General features: G+C 44.3%; 1 protein-coding gene across 6 annotated transcripts in view; it reads left to right on the top strand.

Annotated features, from left to right (window-relative positions):
* The window catches only part of SGMS1 (sphingomyelin synthase 1), a 268,484-nt gene that overhangs the window by 113,260 nt on the left and 132,583 nt on the right, over window positions 1-22,641 (top strand). For 5 of the 6 annotated variants that reach the window (XM_021696184.1, XM_021696181.1, XM_021696183.1 and 2 more), the window contains 2 exons: window positions 10,498-10,539; window positions 17,220-17,365. The gene's annotated coding sequence lies outside the window, so the exon portion shown is untranslated. The remainder of the gene's footprint in view (window positions 1-10,497; window positions 10,540-17,219; window positions 17,366-22,641) is intronic. The other variant, XM_021696186.1, reaches the window with a different exon arrangement.

Raw genomic sequence — 22,641 nt, 5'->3', positions numbered from 1 at the left:
CATCTAGTATTTTTTCAACAGGAGAAAAGTAGAAAAACTGTAATACATTAGAGAGAGATTTTCACTTAGAGAAGAAATTCAGCCCAGAAAGTCACTTTTCTTTGATATGGGCAGCTAAGCCTCATAATACTGTTTGATAACTGAGTCATTTGAGGATTTTTGTTTTAACCTGGGCCTCCCAAGGGAGGTGATGCTTTGTAGCCTGTGGTCATTACTACTTCAGTGATGCCAACTTAAGATATCAGGGCAGTGAGTGGTTGTTCAGGTGCCCAGATTATCCCTGGGGAGTGTGGCCCCCCCCCCCCGGGTCTTTGTATATGGCTGGCCTGGGTGGATGCTTAGCTTGTGACTGAGGAATACACTCAATGGAATAAACTCAAGAGCCAAGCTAAGTGAATCCTTTTCACTAGGATATGGATTTCCAAGATGTAGTCTTTGGAGTTCTGAGAAGCAAGAGATGGTGCATCACCCCAGCCTTTTCTTTGAGAGTCGCTGTGGGCGTTAGCGTTTTCAAGGTTCTGAGAAATTCTGGAGCCAAGAAACAGAGCATTGCAGCCAGAGAAGGGTTGTTAGTGGAATTCCACTGACATTTAGGAGTGGAGAGCCGGGCGGATGGGCCTGAAGGGGAGGAGTAGGCACTGAAGAGGAGGAGGAGATTTTTCTGGTCAAGGGGGTGCCTGTACAGATCTGGGAGTGACAAACTTTTGAGTTCTCCATACCTAAGGATATGGTCTCAAGGGGTAGTTTTACATGTGCATGAAGCTTTAAATGGTTTCTTGAACACGTTGTAGCCTTGAAAAGTGTGTTTAAATCACATTTTGTGAATTACATAAATAAATTCCTATTTTAAGTCTTAGTAGGAGACTTGTTACTTGTAGGAATCTTTGTGATTTCTACTGTGTAAATCCTTAGTGTAATGTATTTTCATGCATCAGGGTTATTTATATCAAGAAGCCATTGACTTTTAGTTCATGGGTTTTCTTATAGCATTTAGAAAAATGAATGACACAATTAACCTCCTACTCACTGTGTCTATAAAGTGGAATCATTTGGCCCTGTTTTCTGCTTGATGTCTGTAGTTCTTCGTTTAAAGAAGTCATGTCAAGTGATGGGTAGAGAACCCCAGACCCCTGTTTTGAGGAGTTTAAAGGCTCTGAAAATTAAATAATCACGTCTACATGCATGTACCTTGCTTTGCTAATTTTGCTGGGTAGCTCTTTTGCTCAGAAAACTTAAGCACAAGGGCAACAGATTAGAACCAAGATTATTTTTTCTGAGTAAATGGAGTTGCTTCACTTTCTAGGTTGTGTGTTCTACCTGTCTTTATTGCATATCTGGCTGTGGTTTCAGCTATGTTTTTACACACAGAAACACACACACACACACACACACCCATCTACTACATGCATTGACTTGGATTTTTTTTATATTATATCCATTAAAAAGTGGATGCATGATGTACATCTATGCGATTGGAATTCAGGGCTTCACATCACTTGTCACGTACTGATGTACATAAAGGACCGAGAATGTAACTTGCTTTACTGGGGAAATTACCATGATGGCATTGACATTTGCCTATTACCCCTGTATCACTTTGTCTGAATTGTAAGGATCTGGCTTCCAAATAGCATGGAGTTCACTTCACAGCCTAGTGAGTTATACCGTTACTAGTGACTGTGAATACTTTTCTCGATGTTTATTTTTTGAAAAGATTTTATTTTTATTTGAGAGAGAGAATGAGAGAGTGAGAGAGCAGCTGTGGGAGAAGGAGAGGGAGAAGCAGACTCCCTGATGTGGGGATCAATCCCAGGACCCTGGGATCATGACCTCAGCTGAAGGCAGATGCTTAACGGACTGAGCCACCCAGGCTTTTCTAGATGTTTATAATGGAGTGATGTTTAAAATTGATCATCACTGTTAAAGAATAATTTTCAAAAAGTTAAAAATGTGTTTCATGTAGATATAAAATGAACAGACAGGTTTTATTTAACTCAATGAGGACATTACAGGAAAATCTGAGTACCAAGTTGTGAAATAGATGGTGGGTCAGAGGTTGATAGCCCTGTCAACTGGGATGGCCCCCAGCGGGCCCACTGGGTGATGTCTAGCATACCACTGAAGGGACACCTAGGAATTTCTTTTGTTCCTTTCAAAGTCTTGGACGTTTTTTTCTGACACCGTCCTAAAAATACTTTATGAGCAATTTCATTGGTTGAATGCTTACAGTTTTAGACCTTGAGACAAATGCCCTTCTAGTTCGTTAAAAGCTGCCTGACAAGATAGGTATTTGGAGTTCCAGTGTCTGGTTTTGGTACCATGTCCCCCCACCACTACCTCACCCAAGTGGAATACTGAAAATACGGTTAAGGTGGTAGCACTATTCCTGATATAAATATTCTCGCTAATGACTAAGCAAATACTACTCTCTCTGCTGCTTAGCTTCTTTAAGGGAGAGGTGGGGCATTGTATCATTGGATATTCTAAATGAAAAATAGAGAAACTGAAAACAACTGAAAAATTCCAGTATTCTTTGTACATACAGCTAAAATGGGACAGCCTGAAAAGCGGCACCTTTTAGGAATATTGAGAGAAATGTTTGTGAATTCCAATTAATCGGGTGAGAAGTCATCATGTGACAGCGCGGGTAATAGAGAATGTTTCCCGTCACTGCCCCCAGGAGAGCCCTCGTCGGTCCGAAAGGGGCCTGTTGATTCTCCAGCTGCTGCCCCTGCTGAGGTTAAAGGACACAACTTAGAGACCCTCCCCCAAAGTGTCCTTATTTTCTAGCGGAGAAACCTGCAGTCAGAGGAGAGAGGAACTTGAATAAACCTGCATTTCTTCAGGAATCTGGCCTCAGGTTCCTTACCAAGTGATGTGAGCTGTTCCATCTAAGAGAAGGTGGTTTTGTTCCACCCACACAGGTCCATAGCAGGTCCTTCCCCACAAGTTCAACGTCTGTGGCCATCATGCGCTCTGCCGGAGATGATTTGCTGGTTGTGGAAAGCGGGCAGGTTCACCCCTGGACGGTAAGCACTTGCCACGACAGACCTGGCCCACGGCGCTGGCGCGGACTCTAAGCGGCCTTCTTGGCCTCGTGTACCCCAGCGTCTCACTGGCAACTTCCCCTCGGGTTTCTGGAGGCTAGGTTTTGAGGCAGACATTTGATTGGCTGGCCCCATCTTTTTAGGTTCCTGGCCAGCCTATGAGCGGCTGCCTTGTGGTCAGGTGTTCTTACAGCTCCAATCCGCTGTGGATATGTGTGTGGGGCTGTATCACGTGGCTGAGTCCCCGGAAATTGGGGGGGCCGCGCAGACGCCCTGACGCATGTCCACTCACATCCGGTTTGAGTCAAGGCTGATTCTCGGCCGGAAGCGTTTCCCAGGATCTGCCTCGGAACTGGAGTTAATCGGTTTCTCTCTTACAGTAGATTTGGGATTTCTTTTTCGTCCACATTGTATTCTTAGCAGTCAGCTAAATTTTGCTTCTTTCGGGAACACGAAAGACCCCTTCTGTGACTGGGGGGTGTGTTGCGGCAGCTTGGTTTGCCGGCCCCGGAAGAATTGTCTTTTGAAGTCCCAATGCTACTTCAAAGTGTTTAAAAAGGAAATTAGAAAGTTCCCATTGTTCTGAGTTCCTTTAATTTTCGTTAAATATTTATTCTTCTCAGTATCTAAAAAGAAACAAGATTCTAAAGGCAAGGCATTCGGATTAGTCTTTAAAGTCTGTTTATGGAACTCCTGGCCTGCAGATGCTCCGTGTTTGGGATGCCGATGCTACGGGCCAGGTCCCCAGGGTAGAAGTCACACACCAGCCGGCAGGGTTTACTGAGGGTATAGAGAGCGTGCAGGTGCAGACGGAGACTCAGAAAGGAGAAGAGAGGGTCTAGTCCTAGCTTGGGGTCTGGGGTTTTGTGGAGGACCGCGGTCTGGTGTCCGGGTCCCCCTCGGGCATCCCGGAGCCGTGAGAACAAAGACGAAGGCTCACGTGTTACTCCTTGGAGCCAGGGGTCTTGGAGTGGAGATGTCTAGCTCGGGTGGCTGCAGTATGCGTGTGATTGCTTCATCCTCTCCTGCTCCTTCCTTAGATGTTCTCTGTTCTCGAGAAATCACCGACTCCTTGCCCCCCACGAGGAGGACATACACTCTTTGCTTTACGCGGCATGTATAAAGTGGGGGTGCAAGTCCTAGCCAAGAGTAGAAGCAGGAAACGGAGCAAAGAACAGGTGTTTGTGGAGACCTTCAGTTCCTCTATGTCAGTATGACATAACCTCCGCTTATGAGACTTTCTGACTAGTTGGGGAGATGCTGTTTCAAAGGGAGGCTGCTGGGTCCACAGCAGATGAGACCTTGTTTAGATAGTTTTTTAAAAGAATTATGGCTTTTGATCCTCCTGTAATTAAAACTTTTCTTGATTGTGACATACGACTGTGTAAAGATGGTTTTAATAAAAGGTAAATTATAATCAGATACTAGGTGGGAGTAAGTACTAATTCAGAATTTACTGGGTGCATATGAGGTATTTTGAGAACAATGTTTTTGTTAAGTAAAAGAAAGATCATGTAGAAAATTCCTGTATTATTGTAAATATGTTGATTTCCGTTGTTCTTTCTAAGCCCGGTGGTGGGCATGATTGACAGTGAGGGAGCAGAGAGGGGAAGGACATTAGAGAGAACTGCAGAATCAAACATTTAACAACGAACAGAACTTTTGAAAGTGGGTATGACTCCAGTCTTGAAAATGATGACTCAGTGTGCAAAGTAAAGGTGGGTGAACTGACCTGAGAAGTTTGATTTGATGGAATTGGTCGGGAAAAACATGATAGGATTTTGTGGGTGATTATTGATGTCTGCCTTAGGTGCCGAGAGCATGATAGGCAGGGATAAAGTGTGGCCCTTGCCCTCGAGGAGCTGTGATTAAATAACATTTGAGGAAGATTATATTGGCACATCCATGGGTAGTGTTTTAGTAACCACCAGACACCGCTCCAATAAAGCAGGGCAGGGCATTGCTGATACCAGGACCTGCCATGTCAGAAAATTCTTTCTTCATTTTGTGAGTGTCTGAGCACAAGTTCTAGGCACCCGAGACTGTTCTGAGCAGCCTTCAAAAGGGAAAATAGGGATATATTTTCTACTTGGGGTGGAAGCATACCCTTCGGGTATCCGAAGACCTAATTAATATAAAAAATATTACTTTTGTTTGAAAGACCCTTTTCTGTGTCCCATACACCCCTATTTCCATCAGTAACAAGAAGACATTCGCCAGTCTCACAGGCGGGTTTCAGGGATTAGAATGAGATCCATGAAATGTCCAGGAGTGGTGCCTGGCCCCAGGCAGGGAAGTGCTTATGTTGCTTGATGTTATTTACCGCCCTGGTATCACTTGGCACCCAGAAGTGTAAATAGTGGTATGGGTTTTCCTTCTGGCTGAACTCTGAGCTCCTTCAGAGAAGTTGCTCTTGCATCTCTGTGTGATCCCACTCAGGAAAGGTTTGCTGAATGATTCGGATAAAATGTACTTTCCTTCTTCCTTCTGAGGAAGGCACTTACCTCCTCCTTGGGGAAGGGGAGAAGGGGTGATTTTTTTGCCCGAGGTCACACTCAGGTCTAAAAGGATTAGCTTCTGGGCGGTGACCATTTTGCTTTGTTCCCATTAATTTCTCTCGTCATTTCCTGGAGTATAGTTGCTTTCACTCTTCATCATCTTTGGGAATGACTAGCGTCTTGTATTTCTATGAAAATTCTTAACCCCCCCTCCCCGCCCCCATCAAATGCTCTCCTTCGGCTCCCACATTTTAGTGGGCTGCAGTTTGCAAACCTGTCCTTTTCCAGATGAACCTGTTCCTCCAAACTCCTCTATTCAAATGCACTTTATAGAAGAGAAGAAAAGGGAAAGCCCTTTGAGAGGCAGGTTGGGAAATCGCCAGGGTAGTTAATGGATGATTTTTTTGTGGTTTGTGTTTTCTTTTACACCCTGGTGAGCAGCTCAGAGAAGGAGCTCCGGCTTCCCCTGGAGAGGCATGATGTCCTGCACAAGGGGTGAGGGGTGGGGAGGAGACATCCAATTCCCTCTTGGTGCTAGTCTTTAAATCTAGAAAAAGTAGGAATGTGGTGCAGTGAGGGGCAGATCAAGGAGATCAAGGCTTTCCTGGAGTGTAATTCCACGTTGTTCTGCCTGGCCAAGAGGATGATGCCAGCCACCAGCAGAAGGCAGCCTGGCGGGGTCTGCAGGTGCGCATGGCACCTTCCGGTCACGTAAACTTGACTCGATGCCTGGGTCCCGGCAACTGCCCCTGAATCCCTCCCTCCTGAGAGACTGCTGAGGTTCTTCTCCAAGCAGAGGAGAGAAAGAAATTGTGGAATTAAACTGTGTGTGTTGAGTGTTAGAGATTAGGAAGAAAGCACTAACTTTGTACTTTGGATTTTGTAGTCTCAGACTAAGATTTAATTTGCATTTGCTGTTTATGAGTGAGAATGAGAAAAACTGCAGTGGTCTTTCCTATTCTAATAAAGTGTAATCTTAATGGAAAAATGTAATAAAATAGAAAAGTGTAATTAAATTGATCTTGTGCTGTTACTGGTCTCCGTATTATGCTTGTCTAATTACACACCATCTTCCCCCTGAGGAAGAAACAACTGAATTATAATTACAGAGTTTGGGCTGGGGCTGCCAACAACAAGCGTGCCCGCTGCGGTTTCCGGTCATGTGTCCGTGGTGGGCAGTGGCAGTTGATTTCAGCATCGTCCCCCCGGGGTTGTCCTGTGGGCGGCCTCTCCCTCCCAGTCTCTCAGACTGGCCCCCAAGAGGAAGCCACTCCTGGGGCATCTGGGTGGCTCAGTCGATTAAGTGGCTGCCTTCGGCTCAGGTCATGATCCCGGGGTCCTGCGATCGAGCCCCACATCGGGCTCCCTGCTCAACGGGAAGCCTGCTTCTCCCTCCCCCACTGCCCCCTGCTTGTGTTCCCTCTCTCGCTCGCTCTCTCTGTCAAATAAATAAAATCTTAAAAAAAAAAAAAAAAGATGAAGGCACTCCAGGAGGAAGAGATAAGCTTTGAGAGGACTGGCCCTACAAATACAAACCTGTAAAGTGGGAGCTGGCCATGCCTTGCCGAATGCCGTGAACTTGAATCTTTTCCTTCGTCAGCCTTGCTTCTTTAACGCTCATTGCTTTTCCCTCTTGGAGCCTTCCCCTCCGGTGTGGTTTTTCTTAAGAGGAAATGAGCAGTAGGAGACACACAGCGGGGTGAGTATTGCTACCCAGGATTAGTGAATAAGGAAGGCTGCCTTATTCTGTCCCCTCTTCCCCCAGTGTTCTTCTGCCTGCCACTGGGTTAACGTCTGTGAAGATCTTGTCTTACTGCACTCGATCTCAACTGAAAGGTAGAGCCACAGCCCTACCCGTGTAAGTTGGATAATTTTTTCCCCCTAGATGCTTTCCTCTGCAAGGTGAGCACAGTTACCTGGCTTACTCACAAGTCCCAGAAAGAACGCGCCCCCCCCCCCCACCCCCACCGGTTGTTTCTTCAGGGCAAGTGTCTGGTGTGGAATGAAACCTGCAACTTTGTGTGCGCTCCTTGTGCCAGATCCCATCCGCAGAAGATCCCCAGAGAGCTCTCAGCCCCTGGAACCATTAGTTCCTCTATAAAAAGAGTCCATCCAGGCCTATTTTTGTTTCTGTCCTCAAGCCACTTGCTATCAAGACATTACCCCATCTCATAGGAGGAAGGCAGGCCGATACCCTTTACTCAGGACAAACCAGAAGCAATTTGAAACCAGGAAATAGTGAAAGAATCATTAAGTGATTTCAAGTTGACCGGCGGGCTTGGTTGCTTTCACCTGGAAGCAGAACAGTGTCTTGGTACCCCAGAGACTTGATGGGAACGCTTTCCTTTTTTCTCGAACTGTGACCTTGGACAGGTTTGCAAGCTTGGCTAAGTTACCTGATCTCTCGGGGCCCAGGGGCTGCATCCGATCAGCTGGGGATCCTAAGGCCTCCCTGCTTTGCAGGGTTCTCCTAGGATTTAATGTCAAGGCATTTAATTGATTTACGTATGGTGTCTGAAGGTCCTAGCTATTGTCATTGACATTATTTTGTATTTCGCAGTGAGGGTGCAGGAAGGCCCTTTGAGCGACATGCCTTTTGGCGAGCACATCTCATAGAGTCTCCTATTCACTCTCTTTGGATGTTTTCTTGCCTCTCCCTCTTCAAGTAGCAGAATAGAACATTCTCCTTTTGAACTGTGTTCCCTGCTTTTTGAAAGTAGTATGATTGAATTAAATATTCATGCAGGTATGGCATGTTGTTTGAAGGGGGCATTATCATAGGCTCCCTCAGTAATTTTCTGGTGGCAGTTTGCCTCTGCATCTGTGACTTTTTCTGACGGACATCATGTTCTTTTGATTTCCCCTGCTGCAGTGGGAAATGCATACAGAGCATAAAACAAATTAACATGACAGAAAATTACACCTTGTGAAGTGTACGGATTTCTTTTGAAACTTCTCCTTTGAGGCACAGAAAGATAAGTGGGCCTACTTTACAAGTGACAGAACTAGTCAACTTTCTGGTAATTCAGAAGACTTTTGTGGACCCCGAATTACTTGGTTCTTTTCCTTTAAATGATTCATGAACAGGAATCATACAATATATTCTGTATATAATTAGCCTGGCCTCTTTTCTGTGAACATTTTTCCTTTTGGTTTTCTGGTGTCTCTAGCCCTGCATAGAAGCCATGAACAGGAATGGCTTTGGGGGCGCCTGGGTGGCTCAGTTGGTTAAGCGTCTGTCTTCAGCTCAGGTCATGGTCTCAGGGTCCTGGGATCGAGTCCCACATCGGGCTTCCTGCTCAGCAGGGAGTCTGCTTCTCCGTCCTCCTCTGCTGCTCCTCCTGCTTGTGCTCGCTCTCTCTCAAATAAATAAAGTCTTTAGGAAAAAAAGGAGGAACAGTTTTGCCTCACCTACTGTTTAGCTTGGTGTATCACCCTTACCCACTCTGAGACGCAGCATCCTTATCTGTCTGCCGGCTTCAGAGCAATTGGAAGATCAAATGAGTTGATGTATCAGTACCTTAGTCTAGCTTTTAGCACAAACTCGTTTGGTTATTACCTGTATTTTCATAGGTGTTTTTGTACCTATAGAAAGGAGATCTGGTCTCCCTATTCCCTTCCCTCAGCTCCCCTTCCCTCATCTAACTGCCAGTGGGACATTCATCTATTTATATCATAAAATAGCTTCTGTGTCCTACAGTATCTAGAGATCTTGCAGGTTGACCTCAAACAACCATCCAGTCAGCCAAAACATTTTCCTCCGACGTGTCAACATCTTTCTGAGATAATATCTCCTTGTGGTCAGTGACTACTTGCTTCTGTCTTCCCAGAGCATTTTATTTTAGTCCAGATACAGGGATTCGTGGACTTCCAGGCAGATGCCTGGATAACAGGACCTTGCCCAACAGGCAAACTAATGTGTGGTATTTGAAAGTCAGGGTGATGGTGACCTTTGGGGAGAGTGGTGGCTGCACATGTATGTTCGCTTTAGGTAAATTAAGCGAGCCACTCAAGATGTCTGTGTTTTTCTGTATGCAGGTAATATGTTAATACAAATGTTAATTAATTTTTTAAAAAGGTAACTTTTGGCGCACCTGGGTGGCTCAGTGGTTTAAGCATCTGCCTTCGGCTCAGGTCATGATCTCAGGGTCCTGGGATCGAGTCCCGCATGGGGCTCCCTGCTCAGCGGGGAGGCTGCTTCTATCTCTCCCTCTGCCACTCCCCCTGCTCGTGTGCATGTGTGTGCTCTCTCTCTCTCTCTCACTATCTCTCAAATAAATAATCTTAAAAAAAATAAAAGGGTAACTTTTCCCTCTTTCTGCAGATACCATAATTCACACATGTATTGGAAGGGTGATAGCTCATTCTTAGATGAGAAAGTCTTAAATTAAGTGAGGAAGAAGTCTAAGCGTGTAAGGGGATGTGGGTCGAAGACGACTTATAAGCTCTTTGATCATACACATTCGTATGTAGATGGTCTGTAGGTGTTCTACTTGCTAGTGATCGTGTTCGGTAGAAAATGAAAATTTAAACAGGTTGCTACCCTTTTACCCTGTAGTTGTCATTCTTCTAGTTTGAAAAATGATTCTTTCTTGCTTCTTTATCTTTCTCTATATCATCAATTAGCAAATTATTTGCCTGAGTAGAGAAGAGATAGTTTATAAAAGTGTATGATTTTAAAACTCACGCTATACCATTAGGTGCACTTGCTGTATACAATTTTTTATTAGCCGTGGATTTACATGCTTGCTTCTGCATGGCTTTGCCTAATAAAGTTGACTCTCTATACCGTGACAGCCAGAAATTAGCTGGGAAGTGGGAAGGAACAGTTTTTGCTGTGGATAGAGAACAAGAAGTAAACAATAGTTACCCTGGATTATAGGTTTTTCTTGTAAACAGCTCATTGTCTTATAAGCTGCTCATTACATTTTGATTTACTTATTTTCTTCTAGGTTGGAAGGAAGATTGATGCAGACAAAAGCAACATGATTCAGGTAAATGCGTTTTTAATTTCTTTATGTACCTTTTATTCTTGGTTTATATTTCCCATGTTTTCCCACTGAGAAGAACTAAAAAAAAAAACCCAATTTTTGTGGCCAACTTGAATATATAAAGAATGTTTTGGGTATATAGAGGTAATCATCAAATGCCTACTTATACCATTTAATTAGTCACATATTGTATATTTAATAGTCGTGTATTTCTGTCAAACAATATTATGACTCATACCGTTTCCTACCTCAGAGTAATTTTCTTCCCAGTCCTTACATACATATCTGATGTCTGCGTCTCTATTATTGGTCACGTTTTTGAAGCCCCCAGTAGCATTTTCCAGAGCACGTTAACCATTTTAGTTGTTTGCAACGCAGTGCACTTGGAATCCGTGTGTGATGCTGTAACTGGAAGTTTTACTCCCAGCTCTAAGTGACCATATGCCCGATGTTAGGACAGCTGTTTTTCTGGAGATCTCTACTGGGTGACGGTTTGTAGGTCGGCTTTGTTAAATATTCTGTCCTGCTTGCTTGCTTCCATCTATTCATTCATGCATTTTATTTATTTTGAGGTAATTACATGCACATTGTTTGCAGTTAAAATAATTCTATAACAGGGATGCTTGGGTGGTTCAGTTGGTTAAGTTTCCGACTCTTGATTTTGGCTCAGGTCATGATCTCAGGGTTGGGAGATCGAGCCCTGCGTTGGGCTCCTCTCGCAGCGCGGAGTCTGCTTGGGATTCTCTCCCTCCCTCTCCCTCTGCTTCTCCCCCGCTCATGCTCTCTCTCTTACAAATAAATAAGTAAATCTCTGGGCGCCTGGGTGGTTCAGATGGTTAAGCGTCTGCCTTCGGCTCAGGTCATGATCCCAGGATCCCAGGGTCCTGGGATCGAGTCCCACATTGGGCTCCCTGCTCCTTGGGAGCCTGCTTCTCCCTCTACCTCTCTCTCTCTCTCTGTCTCTCATGAATAAATAAATAAAATCTTTAAAAAAAAAAAACAAAAAAACAAATAAGTAAATCTTTAAAAGAAAACACAATACTGTAACAGCCATTCCCCTTTGTTCATATGTTGCCAATACTCCTTTGCCTAGAGGAGCCCTTTCCAACTCTTTTCCTTATATTCTCTCACATTTGCCTACCTATTTCTAAACCACACACCATATGCTGTAAGTACCATTTATTGGTCTCTTTTAAAATTTTAGACTTTTATTGATTTCCTGCTAAGGATTTAGCCCTCACACGTCACCCCTTGCCCTCAGTGTGCGCCGCCTCCTCCTGTCTCCATTTTGTGCTTATAGTTGTGTTATGGTGTGTGGATACGTTAATATTTAATGTTTGCTTTATTGTGACTGTATTTTGTTTGTAGCTGAGCTTTGTAACACTTATGTGTAAATGTCTCAGGCCGTTCTGCTTCCCAGCTGGTTGTGTGTGATCTGCTTTGTTTGTTTCTCTGGAAAATGTTTGACTCTTCTTTGTTCTCAGAATGCTGAAATTTCCAGCTGGGACATAGGTCTTAGGATCTTTGATGTCAGTGGTCCTTTCAGTTCTGAAACTCATGCCCTTCAATTTGGGAAATTTTCATGTACGACTCCTAGGATGATTTCCTTTCCATTCTTTTTTCTCTTTCCTGCGAGCTTGTTAGTTGGCTATTTGGACCCACTGGTTTGATTCTCTTCGTCTTCTTATATTTTTTTCTGAACTGTTTTCCATCTCTGTGTGTTTTTGTTATACTTTCTGAGAGATTTTCCTATTATTGTCGAACTTTTAATTTCTGCCAGCATGTTTTAATTTTTATTGGTCTCTGAATATTTCATTTTTAAAAAGAGGATCCTGTTCTTGTTTCACTGGAATAGGGATGGTTTGTCTGGCTCTACCAGCTGGGGAAAAGATCTGGGATTCTAATAGCCCCCCCCCTTTTTTTTTTTGCTTAAAACAACACAGTGGTTTTTTGACCTTATAGTTCTGTAGGTCAGAAGTCCCCTGACGGTTCTCACTGGGCTACAGTCAAGGTGTCTGGTTGCATTCCTTCCTGGTGGCTCTAGAGGAAAATCCGTTCCCTGCCTTGTTTTAGCTTCTAGAGGCTGCTGACTCCCTTGGCTGTTGGCCCCTTTCCAGGCAGGGGCTGCTTTAAATGAGCAGGTCATGGGGCGCCTGGGTGGCTCAGTCGTTAAGCGTCTGCCTTTGGCTCAGGTCATGATCCCAGGGTCCTGGAATCGAGCTCCGCATCGGGCTCCCTGCTCGGCGGGAAGCCTGCTTCTCCCTCTCCTACTCCCCCTGCTTGTGTTCCCTCTCTCGCTGTGACTCTCTCTGTCAAATAAATAAATAAAATCTTAAAAAAAAAAATAAATGAGCAGGTCAAATACGTCTCATACTGCATTTCTCTGACCTCTTCTGCCTCCCTCTTTGACTTTTTAGGAACCTTGTGATTACATTGCACCCACCTAGATAATCCAGTATAATCTCCCACCTTTTTTATATTGTGGTAAAAAACCAAAATATATAAAATTTTCCATTTTAACCATTTTTAAGTATCTAGTACAGTAGTGTGAACTATATTGATATTGTCATGCAGCAGACCTCTAGAACTTTTACATCGTGCAAAACTGAAACTCTTTACCCATCGATCAAGCTCTCCCTTCCTCCCTGCCCCAGCCTCTGGCATCTACCTTCTACCCCCGATCTCTAAGAGTCTGACTGCATCACATACCTCATGGAAGTGGAATCTTACAGTATTTGTCTTTGGGTGACAGGCTTCTCTTACTCAGCATAATGTCCTCAAAGCTCATCCGTGTTGTAGCACATGACAGGATTTCATTTTTTAAGACTATGTATTAATATTCCATTTTATGTCTGTACCACTTTTTCTTTATCCATTCACCCATTGATGGATATTCAGGTTGCTTCCACCTCTTGGCTATTGTGAATAGTCCTGCCGTGAACCTGGGTGTGCAAATGCCTTTTTTTAGTTTGTTTTTTTATTTAAAAAATTTTTCCATATTTTATTCAACTATAATTAACATACAGTGTTCTGTTAGTTTCATGTGTACAATATAGTGATTCAACAATTCTGTACATCACCCTGTGCTCATCACAACAGGTGCACTCCTTCATTCCCATCACCTGTTTCCCCCATCCTCCCATCCACCTCCCCTCTGGTGACCATCAGTGTGTTCTCTGTAGTTAAGATTTTGTTTGTCTCTCTTTTTCTTTGTTTCTCACTTGTTTTGTGTCTTAAATTCCACATATGAATGGAATCATGTAGTATTTGTCTTTCTCTGACATAATTCACTTAGCATTATACGCTCTAGCTCCATCCATGTCATTGCAAATGGCAAGATTTCTTCTTTTTTATGGCTGAGTAATATTCCGTCGTGTATATATACACCACATCTTCTGTATCCATTCATCACTCAGTGGACACTTGGGCTGCTTCCATGATTTGGCTATTGTAAATAGTGCTGCAATAAACATAGGGGTGCATGTATCTTTTTGAATTAGTGTTCTTGTATTCTTTGGGTAAATATCCCATAGTGTGATTATTGGATAGTAGGGTAGCTCTATTTTCAACTTTTTGAGGAACCTCCATACTTTTTTCCACAGTGGCTGCACCAGTTTTCATTCCCACCAACAGTACATGGGGTTCCTTTTTCTCCACGTTCTCACCAGCACCTTGTTGTTTCCTTCCTTCCCTCCTTTGTTGCTACTCTGACAGGTGTGAGGTGCTACCTCAGGTGGTATTGATTTTCATGTCCCCCCATGATCAGTGATGCTGAGCACCTTTTTATATCCCTGTTGACCATCTCTGTATCTTCTTTGGAGAAATGTCTCTTCAAGTCCTTCGCCCATTTTTTTAATTGTGTTATTTGTTCTTTGGGTTGAGTTGTAGGAATACTTTATGTATTCTTTGTATTAACCCCATTATGTAATTTGTAAATATTTTCTCCCACTTCATAGGCTGCCTTGCGACTGACGGTTTCCATTTGTCTGTTTTTGCTTTTGTTGCCTGCACTTCTAGTGTCAGATGCAAGAAATCATTGCCAAAGCCAGTGTCCTGAAGCTGTCCTCCTGTGTTTTCTTCCAGCACTTTTTAGGGTCAGCTCTTACGCGGAGCCCTTGAATCCATTTTGAGTTCATTTTTGTGCCTGGTGTTAGGGAAGGGTCTGACTGCTCTTTATGCAGACTTTTAGCCAGTCCCCCTCCTCCCACCCCCTTCCCCTCTCCTTCAGAGGAACCTCAGCTCCATTTCCTGAGTCTTCCAGGGGCAGGCAGCTGGGGTTTTGTTTGCTTCTCTGGGCAGTGAGGTTCCAGCTGGCTCTGGCAGGCTCAGCGGTCATCTCTGCTTTCAGCTTCCAGAATGTCACTGATGTCTGTTGTCTGCTCTCACCTACTTTTCTCTTCTCTTTGTCCTTAGGAGTTTTTGTCTTTTTCTCTCTCTTTACCACAATTTTAATTGTAGGGGGATTTCGAGGGAAGCAGAGATAAACAGCCCCATTCCATTGGATCATCAATTACTCCAAATCCAGATTGCTCTTTTAAATGATATTTAATATCGTAATAAAAGAATAAATGATATTTAATATCATTTAAAAGAGCAATCTGGATTTTGGGCTTTTAAAAAATGGTATCTCGTAAACGCTGTTGTCAGGATGTACCTCCAGAAATAACTGTTCAATCTATTCCTTTGCTTCCTTTTCTGTTAAAACATCTAAGGCCAGCTTTGATTGAAGCTACTTCCCCGAAAATTAGTTTATAATTCAAAATAAACCGATTTTTGTTTGTAATACGAGGTCTTCAGTGTAAGATGATACCTGTTTCCTGAGGTATACTTTTCTCGTGGGTGGAAAATCTTTGATTTATCTTCAGGTCTCTACACTGTATGTTGGTATCATCAGGACATGATGTTCTTTTATGTAAATATATTTTACTCTGGAGCTTTAATTCAACACTCTTGAGCCAGTGTAATGGCAAGCCTAATTTTTGTTACTTTTTTTTTTTTTAGTTTGTGACAGTAGCTTTCTTGGCCACTGTACATATCTTCCTCAACTTACTGTGGGCTTACGTCATGATAAACCCATCGTAAGTTGAAAGTATTGTAAGTTGGAAATGCATTTGCTACACCTAACGTGCTGAGCATCATAGCTCAGCCCAGCCTGCTTTAAATGTGCTCGGAACACTGACATTAGCCTCCAGTTGGGCAAAATCCACTAACACAAAGCCCATTTTATAATAAAATGTTGAATGAATCATGTAATTTATTCAGTACTGTCCTGAAAATGAAAACCAGAAGGGTTGTGTGGGTACAGAATGGCTGTAAGTTACCCTCGTGTTTCGTGGCTGCCTGGGAGCTGGGGCTTGATGCCGCCCAGCATCAGGACTCAGTATTCTACCGTATATCGCTAGACCAGGAATAGGTGAGGATTCAAAGTACCATTTCTACTGAGTGTTTATTGCTTTTGCACCATCGTAAAGTCAAGAAGTCATAACTTGAACCATCACAACCCAGAGACCACCTGTATTTGATTATTTATAGCTGTAGCCCTATTTCTCACAGACAGGATAAAGAGAGGGTAATTGGGGGCGCTGCCTTAGGCCCTGACAAGGTCCTCATGGCTGTTAAGAGTGGTTTCTTTTGTTCTAAGAATTGTTTCCTCACACAGTTAATTCTGTTGGGTAGGCTTCAAGATATCCGCCACCCTGTTTAGTACCTGGCCTTAGGGTTTTTATCCTGGGGCCCAAGAATGGGCTTCAAAGAATTGAAGGACTTTCTGAAATTTCAGTGGTATTAGAATAGCCTTCACTTTCATCAACTAGTAAGTGATGTAGGGCTTATGTGACCCTGAAAAGGGTTGAGGACCCACTTCTAATAGATGGTTCTAGAGAGAAAAAAATAGAATGCTATTGATTAAACACGATTACAATAAGATGCCCTGTTGTGAGCTGCCATTAGATTGCACATTCTTCCGTGTGGAAATACCAACAGCTGTGGATGAGGGACTGCATGAAGAAGGCTCTTTGTTCTTTGTCAGATGCAAAACCTCTCTAGCTTCCTTGTTATGCAGAAGCCCATTTACACATATGTAATCAGCAGGTCTCTACACTGTATGTTGGTATCCTCAGGACATGATGTTTTTTTTATGTAAATATATTTTACTCTGGAGCTTTAATTCAACACTCTTGAGCCAGTGTAATGGCAAGCCTAATTTTTGTTAGTTTATGACTAATAGCAGGTTATCTATCGTTCATGAGGGTTATGGTTTTCCCTCAGAGAAGTGACCACCTTTTCACCGACTTGTAAAGAGGTAACACTAGTTACCCTTTGTTTTCATATTGAAGGTGATGCCGATAATTTGTGAAAATCAGTTATTTGTTGACAAAGAATGTAGATAAATTTATAAAAGAGAAATGCCTCTGTGACAGAGAGTTACAGACTTGAGTTTTCAATTAAGAAAAGATGGGGTTTCATGTTATGTATATTTTCGGCAAAAATAAAAAAGTTTTCAAAAACAGAAAGAAAGGAAAGAGGAGGATGGGAGCCAGTTGTGAATTTTTTGTTTTTCAGTCTAACTTGTCCATGTGTTCACTTCCAGTGACGTGGCCTGGGTTGATAAGGTGTCTCTCAGCTTTAGGGTTTTATGGTTCCATTTTCACGGTGGCCAAGTTTAAGTTGCTCCTCTATTCCAGGGACATCACTGAGATCTTTGGGGACTGCACAAAAGCGTCTGGTTGGGAACGTCATGAAGCAAGGGACAAGACCCTGCCCGAGGAAGCGTACGCGAGAATAACGTAGAAGGAGCCCGTTGATAAATGCAGTACAGCTGCTGTTGGAGGTAGGTGATGGCCAGAGCTTGGGCTGACCCTGCCCTGGCCCGTTCTGCTGCCCCCCGTCAGCCGGAGCCACTCTCTGGAACGGACGCTGTGCTTAGGGCCGACTGTCACCCACCTTATGGCCTCAGAAGCCACTTGACTGAGCTGGGGGCTGTTGCCCTTAACTCCTAGGGCAGCTCTGACGCAGCCTCTCTGGAGCCCTTCCTGTTGCCTGCAGGACAAAGGAGACCATAAAAGCAGCTTGCAACTGCAGGCGGATGGCAGTGATAACAAATTTGTAGCCAGAGACCGCCCTGCCTTTGATTCTGGGAATGGGGCGCCAGTATCAAAGCTCAGTGAGGGCGTGACCTTTGAGTCCCCTGTTCCTTCCTGGCTTTAGTCTTACCCTGACCCATACCCTGTGAGTTGTGAACTTCGACCCCTCCCCTTCCCCCCCCCCCTTACAGTGTGAAGTGCTTGCTTCCTTGCCTTGCTGATAGCCTTTAATTCTTATCTTTTCAGTAATGCTTATTGTCAAGGTCAGGGTCGCCCATTATTTCCTATTCCGTGACCTTCAGTGGTTGTCTTTTGATACGCTGGCTGTTTTCGTATGGAATTGGCCGTGTCATGTATGTGTCACCTTGATCCTTTAGGTTTTTTTTGTTTTCCTTTTATTTATTTTAAAGATTTTTATTTATTTATTTGAGAGAGAGAGCGAGAGCATGAGCACGAGGAGGAGCAGAGGGAGAGGGAGAAGCAGGCTCCCCACTGAGCAGGGAGCCCGATTTGGGGCTCGATCCCAGGACCCTGAGATCATGACCTGAGCTGAAGGCGGACACTTCACCGCCTCAGCCACCCAGGCGTCCCTTTTGTTTTCCGTTTAATCTACCAATGTAGAACACTAAGATGTACCCCGGGCCAAGTATTTTATGTCTTTGATCACCACATCATCATGGGAACATTAAACTAGTCCCCTTGCCTAGATGAGGATACTGAGGTTCCAAGTGGTTGCATGGCTCACTGCTATTTCCCACAGTGCACCTGGCGGACACGGCATTAGGCCGTAGGTCTGCCTGTCTCTCATTCTGCGCTGTGGAGATCATGTCCCATGCTGTCAGGATTTGAAAAACACCCCAATGCCTGTGGAATTGTAACTCTCCCACTCTACTTTTTCCACAAGTGTCTGCTGCTTCTTCCCGTTTCATGGAGTCTTGTTTGGTTTATGATCACACTTAAGCATTTAACGAGCGTATTAAAACTTAATATTTTCGACAGTTACGGTTTCATAATTTTACTGCAAACATATTATCGGTCTGAGACACGATGAAAAGTGTCCCTTTTCTAGCGCAGGCTCTCCTGTGCTGGTGGATGAGTTGTGAGTCCATGCCGAGGCCAGTGTAGGTGGAAGAGTGGGCTTGCGTGTTTCTGACCCAGCCCCGTCACCCAGACCCTTGCAGGACAGGGTCAGTGAAGATGACATAGCAGAGACATGCCGCTTTGCCAGAAATCTTCATGTAGTTCACAGAGCTGTTTGGGAGCCCGGATCCTTCGAAGTGTAGACCATGTATTCAAGTGCGTACGCTGTCGGTGTGCATAGCTGGGAAGCTGCCCTGAAGGATGTGAGCTTGAAGTTTGAGGCAGTTTGAGAATAAATGGAATCCACTTTATTTTTCAGTAGTGGGCTACATGGTTTGAAAAATCTGTCTATTTAGGCTTCTAAAATATTTTTATTTCGTTAGCAAACGCTCTATGTACCCGTACGTATTGTAAATTTTCACCCAAAGCTTGGGCGGGAGGTGTGGTCTACCTTCTTTGAAGCATGAATCAGCTGCAGCTGGGACGTCAGGAAGCCAGCACGTGAACCCGGATTGGTTTGATTTCCCGGACTGTGTTTTTGACAATGACCCTGCCTCCCTGATTAGACACCTCGGGGACATTTACGTGGCAGACACGTCCAGGAGGCTTTTTATGCTTTGCATTAAAACAAAGGCAGCCTTACAACAGGTGGTTAAATAAGCCTTGTCCTCACAGAGGTGGAGGCTTCTAGATGCGCCTGGTGCTCACACTGGTGAGGCTGCGCCACGTGGTTTACAGTGGACCGAGCCACCTCTGGGCATCTGGGAGGAGTGGCTGCTCCGGCCACCCACCGTCCTCCCCCATGAGCTTCCTGCGCTACCCGTAGCAACGAGGCTCGACTCACCTGAACAGTGGCATGAGCTTCTTTCTGTTCCTTCCGAAGCAACGGTGCCTGGAGTGTGGCCACACAATCACACAGGTCAGGGTAGCTCCAGCGTTTATATGGGAATCTCAAAATTTACAAAATCTGCAGATCTTAAAATGTCAGGTATATAACATCAATGTCACTGTGAGTAAATTTTTTTTTTTTTAAAGATTTATTTATTTGAGAGAGAATGAGCTGGGGGGGTGGGACAGAGGGAGGAGCAGACTCCCCACTGAGCAGGGAGCCCGATGCGGGACTCGATCCCAGGACCCCGGGATCATGACCTGAGCTGAAGGCAGACGCTTAACCCACTGAGCCACCCAGGCGCCCCTGTTTCTTTTTGTTTTGAAATGTGTCTTTCCCCTGATATTACACAGAAAGTTTGGTAAACACTGATGGGTTCAAACAGCAAAATACACACCACCACGCAGAGGTGGCCACTGATAAGGTTTTGGTGTGGCTACTTCCAGGTTTTATTCCTGTGAATGAGTATACCACTTAAAAAGTACAAAATTAGAATGACAGTGTTCTAGATCCATTTTTACTTATTATAACGTCAGTGTTTTCCCCATGTTTTAAAATTTTCTTTTACAATATGCTAAGAAGCGGCTATAAATGTTCTCTGTGGATAATAGCAAAAGTTACTCCATCCTGATCTTTGATAGTTAGTACCTCCCCAAAGTAGGCCACCGTGGTAGGACAGAAGTATTGAAATAAGCACAACTGCCAGTAGTTTTCATCCATCTTGTAAAATGACTAATGATGGTGAAGACTTGGTGATGAGAAAACCCGGGTAACATCAGCCACATTATGCAGTGAGCGTGATGTGTAAATTCCCCAGGACGAATGCCGTGCTTGAAGGAAGCACGGGACGTTCCTTTTGACCTGGGTGCTTTGAAACCTGCTTTTCCTTTCAGTGAGGCGACCCACGTTTTTGTGCTTTTGTTTGTTTGTTTTTGTTTTTTTTTGAGAGAGAGAAAGAGAAGGGGAGCACAAGCGGGGAGGAGCAGAGGGAGAGGGACAAGCAGGCTCCACACCCAGCGCGGTGCCCGGTGCAGGGCTTGATCTCACGACCCTGAGATCAAGACCTGAGCTGAGATCAGAAGTCGGACGCTTGACCGACTGTGCCACCCAGGTGCCCCAGAGGCGACCCACCTTTGACAAGTGACTAGTTTCTCCATACTTGAGTGAAACTTCTCAAATTCTGATTTGCAGGTTTTCAGCCTCCTGGTTGCTTGATGTATTTGATGCTTCATGTACTAGTTAAGTGAGCATTTCCCCTCCCATCTTCTTCGTCTCTTCCACGTGGGTTAAACCCTAGGTCAGACTGCTGCAGCGACCCCAGCCACAGGCTGCCTGAGTCTGAAGATTGATATTAGACTGATATTAGAATGTCCCGGGGCGGCATTCCCAGTGCAGCCTAGTGTGGCTTGTGAACCAGAGAGTCCTATGCTCCTCGGGGTTGGAGTTCCCCAGCTGAGGCGCTTACAGCTAGCAGAAGCGCTCCACCCAGAACAGGCTGACGTGAGGCAGGGGCTGTAATGCATTGTTCCTTATTATTCTTCTCTCCCACACTTTGTTATTAAGTTAAATTATCACCATCACCACCATCATCATCATCACCGCCATCACCATCCCCACTAGGCCACTGCTTTCCAGACCTGGTTCCTTATTGCCCTTGGGATTCCAGCGTGCCTGGGGGCTGGGTTAGGGCTGAGGGTGGAGGACAAGGCCCTTGACCTCTGTATTGTCCCATCAACCCACAGCCCCGCTTTTATATGTTTTATGTACTGAACTTCCACAAAGTTTTGTTTAAAGAAAGGACTCTTGCTTCAGGAAGGAAAGACTGAGAGTCATGATGGCATAGAGAACCTAGGGGAGGTTGACAGAAGGAAGATACACGTTCACACGGTATTACTTCAGGTTTCACTTCTGCCTGTATTTCTCACAGGCACACCTTGCTTCTTGGGTTTGGTACTTAACATAATCCCTCCAGTTGGAATTCCCATAGACCGACCTGCTTTGAGGTTCATGGTTTCCATAAATGTGCCTCAGAAGTTGTAAGGTTAGGAGAGACGGACGGCTAGCCTCCCAAGCATTGGTGGTGGGATGTAACTTTAGTGATGGGGTCAGCAAAGGGTGGTCGTTACAACTTGTTAAGGGCCCTAGGAGACTGGTTTTTATATTAGGGTTGATGTGGACAGTGGGAAGATGTTCTTATCGTCAAGAGTAGTGTGGTGCGTGAGATTGATTGAGCCTGACAGTTTGTGAACTCTTCATTACCTGTTTCTATTTCCTTCTGTGCCTTTGCTCACACTGCTCTGTGGAAGACTCATTCCTTTCCTTTTGTGCCTGCTTAACTCCCAAGTCCAGTTTAAATAGCTCAGCTCTCTTTCTCTTTGGCTGCTTTAAAGATTCTGCTTTGTCTTTGGTAGTCGTGGTTTTTTACATCCAAGTGGGGAGCTCTCTTTCCTTGCCTTCCCCTTTTCCTCATTATGACTTTTTGAATTTTCTGAGTCTGAAGATTGGTATTAGGAAAATTTTACCATTATTTATTAGAATAATGCCCCTTCCTCATTTCTTTATTATTTTCTTCAACAAGAAACTCCGCAAGACATATGTTGAGTTTCTTGCTTCCTCAATCTGTCTCCCTTTTTTATTTTTTGTCTTTGTCCGTGTCTGTACAGTTCTGGACGATGTCTTTGCATTTGTCTTTTGGTTCACCAGTTTCTTTTCAGTTTATTTTTAATCTGCTGTTTACACTGCCCTTGATAAAAAAGGGTTTATACTTTTTAATTTTATTTATTTCGTTTTTTTTTAACCCTACTGCTTTATCTCCAGAGCCTAGACAGAGGTACAACACCTAGTACATAGGTGCTCAATAAATATTTATTTTTAATTTTTAAAAAAAATTTTATTTATTTATTTGACAGAGAGATTGAGAGCACAAGCAGGTGGAGCAGCAGAGGGAGAGGGAGAAGCAGGCTCCCCGCTGAACAGGGAGCCCGATGTGGGGCTTGATCCCAGGACCCTGGGATCATGACCTGAGCCGAAGGCAGACGCTTCACCCACTGAGCC

This window comes from Neomonachus schauinslandi, chromosome 6 (genome assembly GCF_002201575.2).
Source record: "Neomonachus schauinslandi chromosome 6, ASM220157v2, whole genome shotgun sequence".
NCBI classification, from domain to species: Eukaryota; Metazoa; Chordata; class Mammalia; order Carnivora; family Phocidae; genus Neomonachus; species Neomonachus schauinslandi.
The sequence above is the reverse complement of the archived record's forward strand: the minus strand, read 5'-3'. Positions and strand labels throughout refer to the sequence as shown.